This window comes from Chionomys nivalis, chromosome 24, assembly GCF_950005125.1.
Source record: "Chionomys nivalis chromosome 24, mChiNiv1.1, whole genome shotgun sequence".
In the NCBI taxonomy this organism is placed as follows: Eukaryota; Metazoa; Chordata; class Mammalia; order Rodentia; family Cricetidae; genus Chionomys; species Chionomys nivalis.
In genome coordinates this window covers 26031386-26045292 of record NC_080109.1, presented here as the reverse complement: position 1 = coordinate 26045292, position 13907 = coordinate 26031386, and positions in this window count along the sequence as shown.

Genomic DNA, 13907 nt, shown 5'->3' with positions numbered 1-13907 from the left:
TGGCCATGATGTCCTTGAAGAATCTAATACAGGGCTTATTATTCTCAGGTTCTTAGTGCTTTTTGCTGACTGGTGTCCTGGTGTGGACTATCTGGCTTACCAGGGCTCTTTTAGGGAGGCATTTGAGCTGCATGAGTTCAAAGCAATGAAGGAACGCATCGCTTTACCAACCGTATGACTGATTTTTGTTCCCAGATGGCTATGAGAAAAATGAAAGTTCTAAATGACCTTCGGCCCTTTTCTGCCACTTTTGTTCCGTGTTTATCTCCAGACCTCAAGCTCTCTGGAGTGTAAGCCCTGCGTCTGCACTTTAACACATTAAACACCAACTTTCAACCTTGCCAGGATGAGTAGGTTTGACTTCCCTTAAATGTCAACAGAGTCAAAGTAATCCTGGGTCTTTTCTTGTCAGTTAGCAGAGACACTTACAGAATACAGACTTTCTTATCTGGCTCCTTTGTAGACGGAATAAGCCATCCTAAAGCAGGAAACAGTTCAAAATCTGTTGGGAAATATTGAAAAAAAAATTATGGAAATTGACAAGGCGAGTCTCAATGCATCAAGTTACCATCCTTCATCTCTAAAAAAAAAATGACTAAAAGCAGTGGTCCTCTTATAGATTAACGTAATTCATTTAAAAGTTATACTTAATAATTTATATTCATTTTATTTAGAAAATATTACCAACTCCTGAAAAACTATTTCTTCAAAGCTACTCAAGGGTTGTGTTTGTTTCATAAAAAAAAAAAGAAGGATATCTTCAAAAGGGATTATTGCATGGAAGGGCTTAAAAAAAATCAAAGCATCAAATACACCAAAAGGAAGAGATGAAAGAATATGTGTGGAATAGGCATGTGGCTTGCTTCTTTCCAAGAAGTAACTCTGTTTGCAGGATGCTTGGCTGGAGCCTGAGCATCTCACTGTTATAGCTATTCTCCTAAATAATATAAATCAATATCCAAACAAAAAGTCTCCCTTTCTTTTAAATTTCCCTGCTTGAAACTTAAGGTTTCTTTCCCCTTTTTCAGAAAAGTATTTAAATAACTGATTAAAAAATAAATACCAAACTTAATGATACTCTTTCTTTCAAATTACATCTTGTTCCCCTACCACTCACTTCTAATAGAGATGTCTGATTAGAAGTCAGCTATGTTAGCTTTTCGTTAGAAGTTTACATTTTGATGAAGTCATAGAAAAATAAAATCCACCCCTAAAGCTCCAAGTGTTTGTGCCAGCGAGATGTTCCATCAGGTGAAAGCACTTGCCAGGAAACCTGGATACTGGTGTTTCAACCGCAGAACCTGACGAAAGATGGAAGAAGAAACCAAAGTTATTCCCTCACAGCCCCGGGCACACTGTAGGTGATGGAGAGTTTGACATAGGTGGACAAGGAAAGAAACGTGGGCTGCCTAAGATGGCGACTTCTTGTTCGGAAAGACATTGTGAGGGGTTTCTCAGCAGGACCAGTAGGGGAAAGGGGAGACCCCAGAATCTCTATGAAATATTCAGTCTCACATTTATTTAGACACCTAACCCTTTTGCCTCTCTCATCACTATGGGATGAAGATCCATTCTCCAGGACTTGATCTGTCTTTCCATGACCTTCAATTCTTTGCCAGGGCTAAGGAGCAAACTCAACAACCTCCTAGACAAACATCAACACTCCTGTTACAATGACACATATGATCCCCCATAACAATATTGAATTTTTCTAATAATAACTTTTCATAACTGAAGAAAAAACCTTTAGTTTCAAAGCTCCACACATTTAAAAATGGATGTTTCTTTTCCAAACCAGAGTCCATGTAGTTAGGATTCTGTGTATATTGATGTCTTTAGACGGTGGGGGGGGGGGGGAGTTAACAATGTTCTTTAAGATATTTAGAAACACATATCTACTTAAAATTATCACATATTCTATACCACATGTCAGGGGTGACTTCCAAGGTCCTCACTTGTTGGTTTGGCTGAGCCTGGGACTTACATCAAAATTATGTCTATGTGTCTTTCCCTCTCGCCCCTCTCTCATTTATTGGTAATAGCAAAGTTACTATCATTTATTTTGTAATATATCACCTTAATAAGATTGCATATAATTTTAATAGCTTTTTTATTGATTTATTTTATTTTTCCCGGTAAACAATTATAGCATCTGCAAAGAAATATTACCACACTACTAATTACTATGTAAAATGCTAATAATTTATTATATATCTTAATTATATGGAGTACTTGTTTCAAAATGTAGTAGGGGGCTACTAGTTTGTTTCCTGGCAACTCAGTCCCTAAATAATAGCACAGAAGCTGTTTTATTTAAATCACTGCTTGGCCCATTAGCTCTAGCTTCTTATTGGCTAACTCTTACATCTTAATTTAACCCATCTCCATTAATCTGTGCATCACCACAGATTAATGGTAGGTTGGGGCCTACCAGCAAAGTTTCAGCATGTTTGCTTCCGGCAGTGGCTCCATGGCTTCTCTCTGACTCCACCTTCTTCCTCCCAGCATTCCATTTAGTTTTCCCTGCCTAGCTTTGTTCCCCTATAGCTCTGCCATAGGCCCAAAGAAGGTCCATTATTAACCAATGATATTCGCAGCATACGGAGGGGACTACTGCATCACCAAAACAATGCCATTTAACACTGCAACTATCAGTTGCCATTGTCTCTTTTTCTAAGCACTGCTCTTTTCATCTCTCTGTCTTTTCCCAGGACCTCAGAGAGGGCAAGAAGGTCAACCTTCACTCGCTGCATACTCTCCTCCAGCCACTTTAGCATGTGTAAGAGCATACTCAATATATTACAATCTCTCTGAACATGTCTAACATGTATTAATTGTACAAAATAATGGATTCATTGCAAGACAATATACAAGTTCCCATGTTCATCCCCATATTGCATCAGTGTGTTCAGCAGCAGCATCCTGTCTCAGATTTGAGGGGTTCAGTTCCCACTGCTGTCGCTTTACTTTCTGCTATGGTCAGTATCTGAGAAGAGACACATGGAGTCTGCTCTTATTATTGATGCTAAATTTCAAAAGGCCAGGGGCGTTACACCCTTTTCCTTGTTTGGTATCCTTATTGATTACAAAGATGTCTTTATCACTCCAATGAACCTACTCTTTCTACTGAAGGAAAAGCATATGTCTGCCCTCTGCTTTCAGAGGACTGGGCATGGAGTAACTGAACAAGCAAGAGCTCTAATTTCCAAATTCACAAGATGAGAATGACAGGGTAAGCCTGCTGTGTCAATGCCGTGGAAGAGGATCAGTCATTCAAAGGGTGTGTGGTGAATCCTTGTAAACTACAAAGATTCTTGTACCCCATTAATCCTACAGCTTTTGTTTAAATATTTTACTTTGCCTTCAGCTTCTGCTTAGGTTCAAAAGTTCATTTTGGTTTCCACTCTTTAGCTACTTTTCCTTATTTTCATCTGTATCACTCACTATGAGCACTCAACTATTTGAATGCACAGCTAGAAATTAAAGTTGGTTTTTGAAAAGTTTTCCCATTTGCCAATAAAAGCAGGCCGCTTGAGATTCATATTTCTTATTAATCAAAACCTACAATTCCCTTCATTGCCATACCAAGGACTGTCTTCAAAGATAGGCCCCTGAGGTTTTATGGGGAACAGATCTCAGTTAATCCAAGCTTTGAAAATATGCAATTTAAAAAAATTGCATTCAAATTTGCACTGAGTAATATTTTATTAATATGGAGGAAATGCATTTTCTTCTCATTCGGTTTCTAATTAAATGGAAGCTCACATTTGAATACGGATAAACTGTGTTTGGTTCATGGTTCTTAAATTCCTGCAAAAATAATCCTGTTCCAACTTTGCAAAGACACAAGTCAGCCGCAGACATTATTTTCTCATTTAATTGTGTCAAGGAAAGACAAGATTGTGCCATTTACTCATTTCAGTATTTTAATTTAAGTATTCAAAGATGATTCCCTTATAACGTGAAAGGAAACATGAGAACTAAATTAGAATTGCATCCATCCCTTTTCAGTTCCAAAATGAAAAATGTCCTTGAAATGACACATGTTCTACAAGCAAACCAAGTTTTAATGCTAGAAAATGCATAGATAACAAAGTAGTGGGATGCCATTGGTTGAATGTCATTGCCTTTTTAAAGCCATATGTCAACGTCCTGATCTCTCTGTCATATACTGTGACCACACTAGGAGACAGACTCTTTAGGATGATTGAGTTAGATGAGGTAGCCAAGCAGATCTTAACTTTTGGCTGGTGATCCAATAAGAAAAAAACTTGGACCATGGATACACGCAGGAGAGATGGCATGAAGACAGAAGATGCTATCTACAAGCCAAGGAGACAGGCATCAGGATGCAGCTCTAACCCCCTTGGCACATGTGTGTTGGACCACTAGCTTCTAAAGCAGTGAGAAAAAAAATTTTAAAAAAATCTGTGTAAAAAAACCATTAGGTGACATATTTCTCCTAAGCTAATATACATGATTTTTTGGAAACTAACTCTTAGTCATAATCAAAATAACTGTTTTTGTTCCAACATGAGCCAATGAGTTCACACTTTCCAAGTTTTTCATACTCTTCATAGAATAATCTCAAATTTATTGATAGAGGTGGGGAGAGAGCTTAGTTAGAAAGGTCTACAGCTCGGAAGCTCAAGGACTGGAGTTTAATCCCTACAACCCATGGAAGAAAATAAATAAAATGAAGGCATGGTGGTATGGGCTTGTCATCTCAGTGATTAGGAACAAAGAGAGGTGGATCCCTAGGTTTCACTGACTAGTTGAGATTCAAAAAGGAAGCTTCTTACCCTTCACATCATGATAAAGATGTATATTATCTGAATAACTTCGCAAATTCCTTTGTTTTCTTATAGAGAAATCTTGCTCAGAATTGTATTCAAGGACCCATGATGTCAGAAGACCCATCTTCATAAAATACATCTCTTGGGCTGAAGAAATAGCTCAGTGGGTAAACTGGTTACCTTTCAAGAATGAAGACCTGAGTTCAGTCTCTAGAATCAACATAAAAAACACAGGCCTGGTAGTACAATTGCTATCTCAGCAGAACACTGGGGAGATAGAAATGAAAGAATCCCTGGGGCTCATTGGCCAGCCAGCCCTGAAATATCAGCAAGTTCAAGAGCAGTGAATGACACATCTCAAGAAAAACCGGTGGAGAAAGCCTGAGAATTATCTCCAGAGGTTAGTCTATGGCCTCTACTTGCAGATATGAATCTGTATCTGCCTACACATGAACATGAACACACACAAACAGCAAATGAATAATAAAATGCAGTCAGTGACATTATCTGAATGGACGAGTGCCATTTTATTTTTAATTTTACAATTTCGTTATTTGGATACAGTAAATAGAATATTATATGTTAATGAGATTAGATAAAATTATACTACATTACCTTCTTATCACTGCTTCAAGCTTAAATGAATTAGATTATCACTATTTTAAAATATTGTGGCATGCAACATGACATGAAAAAAAGTTTAAAAAATATCATGCAGCTGACCATACATTTAGGTTAATTAATTAAATAATCGTCTACCTTGACTATGGCTCCATGGAAGACAAAAACAACCCAGAGTCAATGACTGACTGCCATAGGGTTTCTCCAGTTGAAATCAAAAGTGTTTTGGATTCCTCATGGGGATAGTCTGAAACTCACTGCCATTAGAATCTAATTTCTTGTTTATTTTCTGAGCCCTAGTTTTCCCCTTGAACCCTTTATTTATACCAAGGAAATCACCCTCAATAGGTCAATGCAGAAATTCCAATGTTTTTTAGGAACTGACCTCAGATAGATGATACCTGAGAGAGTCGGATGAAGCCAACTCATTAGATAGGAGTCCCAACTTCCATCACTTGTCAATCAAATATTAATGGGAACCCTTCACTGGTGGTGGGAGAGGACTGATGGAGTCTAACATTTTACAGCAATGATATGTGTCATTGACCCTGTATAATCTTCATCCATTAAACAGGATGAGTTAATACAGGGAGTAAGTTCAAGGAAATGGACAAGTTAGTGGAATGACATTTGGGAAGTTGTAAGCACTGTTGTAAAGTGTACTGTTATGTTGAGAGAATATAAGATGCTCAGATTTTAATTTTGAATTTAATTATGAATGCTCCTTGGCAGCATTTAAAATATCCAGGCATCAATTCCTGCTGAAGGAGAGTTGAAGCTGGAATCCAGGCATGCATTTCAACTGTAAGAGTGACAGAGTTTGAGGAAAATTAGATCTTGCTCTAGATCTCAATAACTGAGCCAGAATCGTTTCTCTCATAAGCAAAACATCAGGATTTCTGAGATGTTACATGGGCATATCCACCTGATCTTTGAATAAAGCAAACAAAGGAAAAGGTGTGAGCTTCTACACTCGTACAGTTCCAGGAATTCAAGCATTCCTGGGTACCCACCCACTGTTAAGTCATTAATATGGTCCTAAAAAAACAGATAAGTGTGATGGATGAAAGAAAAGTATAATAAATGGATCCAATGACTGGTATTTCAGTTGTGATAGTTTGATTGGCTCATCCCACGGCAAACAGCTATTTGATAAGGGCACTTACCAAGTATTCAATGCATGTGCAGTAGGTTCATGAGCAAAGCAGCCATATCATCAACACAGCTATTCATGATCTCAACAGTAGGTACTCTTTTTTTTTTTAATCTTTTTTTTTAATTTTTTTATTTTTTTTGTCTTAAGGAGTACCTGGATCTAGATGTTGCCATAGATGAACGTTCAACTGATCAATAATAGAGAATATATTAAGCGTTAACTTGACTACTATTCTTTTATGGTCAGCCATCCACATTGGAAAAAAATGTCAGACACCTTAATCCTTATAACTAGCAATATTTCATGTGGTTGGAAGGTTATGCATGGGGTGTGCTGAATAGGGTTATGCCTTTCCTGCTAACAATGACTGTGGCAGCCTCACTATTAGAGATGAAAGACAGTGTAGCCTACAAAGCAGCATGCCATACAGCATTATACCAGGGAGGTGAACCCATTTTAACTACAATAGCCAGGTGAACAACTATACAAAAATCTGGAGAACTGTCCTTACCTAAAAGGTCCCTCTCCTTGAAAGTCATTCAATCAGAAGCAGCAGTAGCTCCTGGTCTGTGACTAACAACGGGTTGTGAGGCCACAATCAGGAGCCGCTTGATACTATTATGTGATATATAATCACACATCCATGCACCTGAAGTCCAGGATAGGCAAAGATTTCAACTGAACTCTGTTGCCTAGTATTCTCCCTGCCTCCCTTCCTGCCCACCTTCCAAATGAGTTCCCTTTCACAAGAGACTTTAACAAAAACCCTCATTTTCGCATCTGCTTGTGTGAAACCCAACTTATTTTGGTGACCATAGTACTTCCCACATTTCGCAAGGGTAAATTCTCTTAGAAACGCTTTCTTCATATACTGGTGCTGTGCACCATGTATATTTGTATGAATGAACATTATGCAACTTTATTTAATATTTATGAAATTTATATAAATTGTATCACTGTCTTTGGGTCTCTCTGCAATGTTTTTCTCTCTCAAAATTTCTGTCTTGTAAACGCACACACAAATATACATATATATGTGTATATGTATATATTTATACATAAGTGTGTCTGAATAGACAGAGATAGATATGTTTCCCTAATTTATTCATCTCTTCTCTTTCACTTCATTTATTATGCTGAGTTATTCAAGGGTTTTATTTTCCATGTTTCTAACAGAAAAAAAATGGTGCAGCTATGAGCATCCTTGTTTGAGAGAATGTTTTTATAAGTTTTAAATGTTTCATTTTGTTCTCAGGCACAAGATGCCTCTTCAACTCTCTTGCTAAAGTGTCAAAAAATTATGCGAAGTCGTTCATATTTTCACAGGGAACTTTGATGTGTCCTTAATACTCTACACTTTCATTGGTACTGGTAGTGTCTGATAACATTCCTCAAGGTTTTAAGTGTTAAGGTTTTAAGGGATATCACTATGATTGTCAGTTACATTTTTCTAGTTACTCAAGAGATTTAAAATATGCTGGAATTATAATTCAGTGGAAAAAGATTTATTTGGGGTGTTTAAGGTCAAGGGTTGGCTGTCTAGTACCAAACACACACAAAAACAAAATTATGTATTGTGAGTATGCATCTGCTTGTAAATTTCTATAAAATGTTTTTTATCACAGATTCACAGGGATTCTTATAAATTCTAAATATCAATCACATTAAATATACAAAAATTTTAAAGTTTACATTAATTGAACTTATCAACCTATTCTTGAAGTTTCAGTATTTAATGTGTTTAGAAAAAGTTCCTCAACACCAAAATCACAAAGCCTTTTTTTCTTTCAAATTTTGGAGTTCTGTCCCCCAGGTGTCTACCTGTAAGCTCACCACCGCTTGCTCTAATATCATTTGTTGAGTGTCCCTTTCATTCATGCCAAGAAGTGGCACCAGCCCTTTCACTTAGGAACTGTGGGGTCTCTGCAGTGGTTTTCTGTTTCATTCCATCAGTGGCCTATTTCTATGGGTCAGTCCTTAGTTTTGGTTGTCATGGCTTTAATTACTATTAACATCTGGAAGGACAGTTCTGACTATTTACTCATTTGTTCTTTTACCATTTTTTTACCACATTGAGCCCTAAAGCACCTTAAAATTTGTTGATTGCAGTAAATACATTTTGGGTTTCTATTTTTTAATGAATAGACTATTTAGTGAACTGTATCTTTATGTTACAGGCTCTTAATATCCCCATATAATAAATCGTAACCTAAACATATGTGTGCATTTCTAATGAATTACTTTTCTCTTTCCTAATTCATATTGTATTTTATAGCTGTACTGCTTCATACTTTTATTAGAGCCAATGTTTTTTGAATAGCATAGGGCAGCATTTTCTTTGTCAGTGTTGGCAATTAAAGAGAACTAGCCTCACATATTGTAAAGTGCACTACTCTAGAGCTGTATCCCCAGGAAATGGTTTCGCTGTTTATTTTGAAACTAAATTGCATTTAGGTGCACAGGGTGGCCTTGATCCTATGATCTTCATGCTTCAGCCTCCTAGTAGGTAAAATTAAAAACCTGTTCTACTGAGCTTAGTTTTCAGCTTTTATTTCAAAGTGATATTGTTTTCTAGTAAGATTTTCTTCACCCTGTTTTCCCACTCAGTCTTCCCTTCCCCAGAGCATCTCATGTTATGGAATTTTTAATGATCTTTCATCAATATTTCATGCCTATATTGGAAAGTTCATTAACTTCCTTCATATATTAATCAGAGACCTGGTTACAAAAAAGAATGCATATGAGATATATTTATTTTCTTTTAAAAAATATAAGTAACCAAGCACTAAAAACGCTTTGTTGCCCTGCTGTCGACTGAGCTCCAACCACATGTTCCCATCATCCACTTGATGGTCCTGTAGAGCTCGCTCTTCAGCAGCTCCCAGAAGAAAATGCACATGATATTTTATTTGTCTCACCAAAGCCCAAAGTCACAGCATATTATTGCTTTGTTCGAAAAGTTCATTGACTTTCTTTTCCCTGCAAACATAGCAAGCTTTTCTCCAATGATAGCGCTTGTCTCTCTTGCATAGGAGTACATGCTTGGAGCATGCCCGGATCCATAGAGTGCTTAGTGCATGAACATTGTCATCTCTGGGTATTGCCGAGGACTTGCTGTGAGCTGGCATAGCAGCAGGAAATGCCTCCCTATCCTGTCAGGTCACCAGTTGTACAGTTTTGATCCCCTTGTTTCTGAAGGCAGTATTTTTACATTATTCTGTTTTCTTACTGCTGTTATGAATGTCTATCTTCTCAGAACTAATGAGCAGGACTGGTGACTATTAGCACATCGCTGATTTTGTTGTTTTCTTTCTTTCTTTCTTTCTTATTTATTTATTTATTAAAGATTTCTGCCTCCTCCCCGCCACTGCCTCCCATTTCCCTCCCCCTCCCCAATCAACTCCCCCTCCCTCAGCAGCCCGAAGAGCTGTCAGGGTTCCCTGCCCTGTGGGAAGTCCAAGGATCTCCCACCTCCTTCCAGGTCTAGTAAGGTGAGCATCCAAACAGCCTAGGCTCCCACAAAGTCAGTACATGCAGTAGGATCAAAACCCAGTGCCATTGTTCTTGACTTCTCAGCAGCCCTCATTGTCCTAAGTAGATGTTCATTCTATTTTTTCAAGTTGCATCTCTTTGTATTCAGTTATCTTATGCCACAACTGGTCAGTATTTTTCAAAATACAAAATTCCCTACGATGCGACAGTGGGTAGTTTAGTAATTGCCCTATTTCAAAAGAAATAAACATGTTAGAATTTGGCATATAAAACTTTAACATATGTAGGTCATATATTTATTACCAATATTACCATGCATCTTATTTTTAATAATAATATCTAGCTTTAGCAAATACTCTTCCACATGGGTTGAAATTATTACATGACATTTCTTATTTGCTAATTAATGATATTAAAATATTATCAATTTTATGACTAATTCTCAGGTGGCAGGTGAAATAGCTCAGCTATTAATGCCCTTGCTGCATTTTCAGAGGACCTAATTTGGTTCTCAGCACCCATAAGCTTCCAACTCCCTCAAATTCCAGTGCTGGCACATCTGACACCCTCTTCTAGCTTCTGAGGGCACACACATGCACATGTCCATATGCATACAAACACACGCACACACATGCACATAAATAAAAACAAATATAACAAAATAAGGAAGCATTTCCATTTTCACAATATGCTTCAATCTGTTGCTAATTTCATATGGTCACATGCGCATTTACTTTTTTGGCATCAGGTTCATTGATATAAGATAGACAATTGTGGTTCTTTTAAAGTTTGGAAGAACTCAAATATAAAACTTTTCAGACTAGGTAGTCTTTTGCGAGAGGAAAACTTGAGTGCCTATTTCAGTTTCTTTATTGCTTATTGATCTGTTCGAGTTCTTTTTTTTTTTTTTTTCATTCTCGGAGAGAAAAGTAACTTACCCAATTTTCTGTAGCCATTACTGGCAGAGAAGAAAGAACATTTAGCTTAGGTCTCATTGGTTCCATTGCTTCAGTGCTTAGCCACCATGATAACTACTGTGTAGTCATATCTTGTTTTAGAAGATGCCCCTCTAAATTTTAGCGTGGGAATACAAGGAAATGGACAAAATAGTGAAAATCATGAATTCAGAAGACAGCACTGCCTTTTAGCTCTTAGATTGAAGGCAGACATGATGAAAGAAGTAAAACATCACAGTACCCCAGGCATAACTTGAGCTGTATAGAGTGTTTTATTGGGTTTGAAAAGGAAAGAAAAGAGAATGGGAGAGGGACAAAACAACAGAATGTGGATTTGTAGGGAGTTGAGATAAACAAAGCCCCCAAGTCTGGGAGGTGGAGATTACATCATGTCTTTGGCGAACAACAAACAGCATGAAAGAAAAAGAAATAAAGAAGTAAAGGAAGAATGAAGGAAGACAAACATGGCCATACATCTGTCAGGGTGAGGGGCTCGTCTTCTTCATCCTTCTGTTTCTGGTACTATGGAGTGAAGGGCAAAGACTCAGCGAGCAAGCCAGTCTTCTCTCCCCTGTTGTCATTTTCTTACCACTCACGCCAGATGAAGAATCGAGGGAGGCTTACATCGACATTGGCATGGACATTTTCTTCTTTCCGTCTTCTCTGGGGTACTCTGCTCTGCCTCCCCCCCATGAGCCCTGGTCTTAGATCAAACTGTGCCCTCCCCTCAGTGAAGCCTTTGTCTCTCGGTGCTGTGTGATGGAGAGGAAGGTAACCTCTGGTTTCCTAGACTACAATTACATTTTGTGTTATTCATTTATTCCTCCAGAATTCAAGAATGACAAATGTGATATTTATTGTTTACTTCCTCAAACACTCCAAAATGCATTAACATTCAAAGTGAAAAATGCATCAACACTATAGTTTTAAGATGAATGGTTGGTTAACCCTTTTAAAGCAGAGGTAAGAATTTCCTGAAGCAGCTACACAAAAGTGCATGCTAAACTCCTGGAAATCCATAGAGATTGAAGATGCAGCTTTGAAAATTCCTTGTAGAGGAAGAGACACAGTGTGCTTCCTGGACTTCAGAAACCAAGGAGAAAACAGTTCGGAAGGAAGAAGAGACCCTTGTCACTGTCACACACTCTTCAACTTTTGCTGTGAAAGAAGTAAGATGCAGACGGGGCTCTTAAAAAGTTGTTGTTTCTGTCTGTGCAGAGATGAGAGCCGGGACTGTTCCAGGACTCAGTGGGAAAAACGTACTGGGCTAAAATGCCTAGCACTTGGTTTTTAATTTTCCAGGGAATTCACTGTTCTAACACAGAACACAAATATACTCAACATAGCTCCTTTTCCTTAAAACAATTTGCATCTAAAAATAAACAAAAGCATATGGAAAAGAATGGTGACACATATGCTGACAGAAGGTAGAGTAGACGAGGTACCAGTTTTGTCATAAATCATCATACAATCTGTTGTCTGTGCTTGAGCGGAAATTTTAAATTTCAGTTCTTGATTCCTTCAAGGTCAAAACACAAGGAAATAAACAGAGATCTGTCGTTTTTCTTTCTCTCTGCTTTCTGTTTGCTCTGCATCTTCTGATTTTTTCCCATCGCTCTTTCTCCTTTCTTCCTTTCAGCTTCTGTGCTTTGTCAAATACAATGCATTTAGGCAGAATGGGAAGACATGCTAGTAGTAGATTATGCCTGAGGACTAACCGCTGGAATTGCTTTGCTTGTTACCTCCTAATTTATCCTCATCTGGAAATTCTAAGTTGTAATAAGTTAATTCTAACTTTAAAAAAATTCAAAGTTTAGTCTCAATGGATGATAAACTTGGTTAGTATTTTCAACATTGCCTCTATTGGAAGTTAGAAATTCCCAGTGTTGTTAATCTATATTCAATTTTTCAGGCATTGATCCTCAAATGGCACATAAATGCGCTATCATTGTATTGTAACTGTTTTTTTTTTCCTCTGGGGAAACAGAAAAGGAGTCCTCCTCTTTTCTTTGTATTACAAGCATTTGCTGTCAGGAAGAAAATAAAGCAGACAGTCCCCAAGTATTTGTATAAAATCTCTGGTTACCTCCTAGTTCACTAGTCATTAATGTCCTCTACCTAAACATTCTTTCTCGATCCATTTCTGTAGTCCAGGAAGCTGCACTACATTTGCGCACAATTTAAAGAATTAAGCAGAAAATTGTTCTTAATGATGACTTTAGCAGAAGCCAGTTCTGAAGTGGACAGGAAAAGTCTCTCACACTTTCTGCCCATGCCCCAAAATGTGACCTCTAACCTCTATAACTTCAATCAAATTAAAATAAAGACCTCTACGGGATTGCTTCATATCTAGGAATAAATGCTTTTTCTAACTTTTTAAAAGCCAAATTCTCAAGATGAGTTAAACATTTGCCTCTTTCCCATTTAAATCACAGTCTTTGGCTTGATCCTACCTGAAGGTTGTACAAATGGCCGCTAGAGCCACTTCTGTGAGTGAAATCGACACCGCCTTGATATAGAAGACAGGAAGTAAAGGCCAACTCCTGCAGCACTGTCTAGTTTAATTAGAAGACATTTGTTTTGTTTCTGTTCTTGTTTTCTTGCCTCTAAAAGTCATGGCCTAAGACTAAACATAATCAATTGTGGATTCTTTCGTTTTATTCCTTCATAGTGTTAGAAACGAAAATAAACCTCGGTTTTACACAAACACCAGCTGAGAGTAGCTCAGCCCTAGGGTTCACGAGAAGGGCGACAAAAGACCACCTGACAGATGTGCAATCAGCAAAAGCATTAATTTACTAGACCAGCACATGTGGTGTCGTTCTCTTAAAAAACCGGCTAGGACTATCCTGAGCTGAGCACGCAGGTTCCTCTAAAGCACAGCTA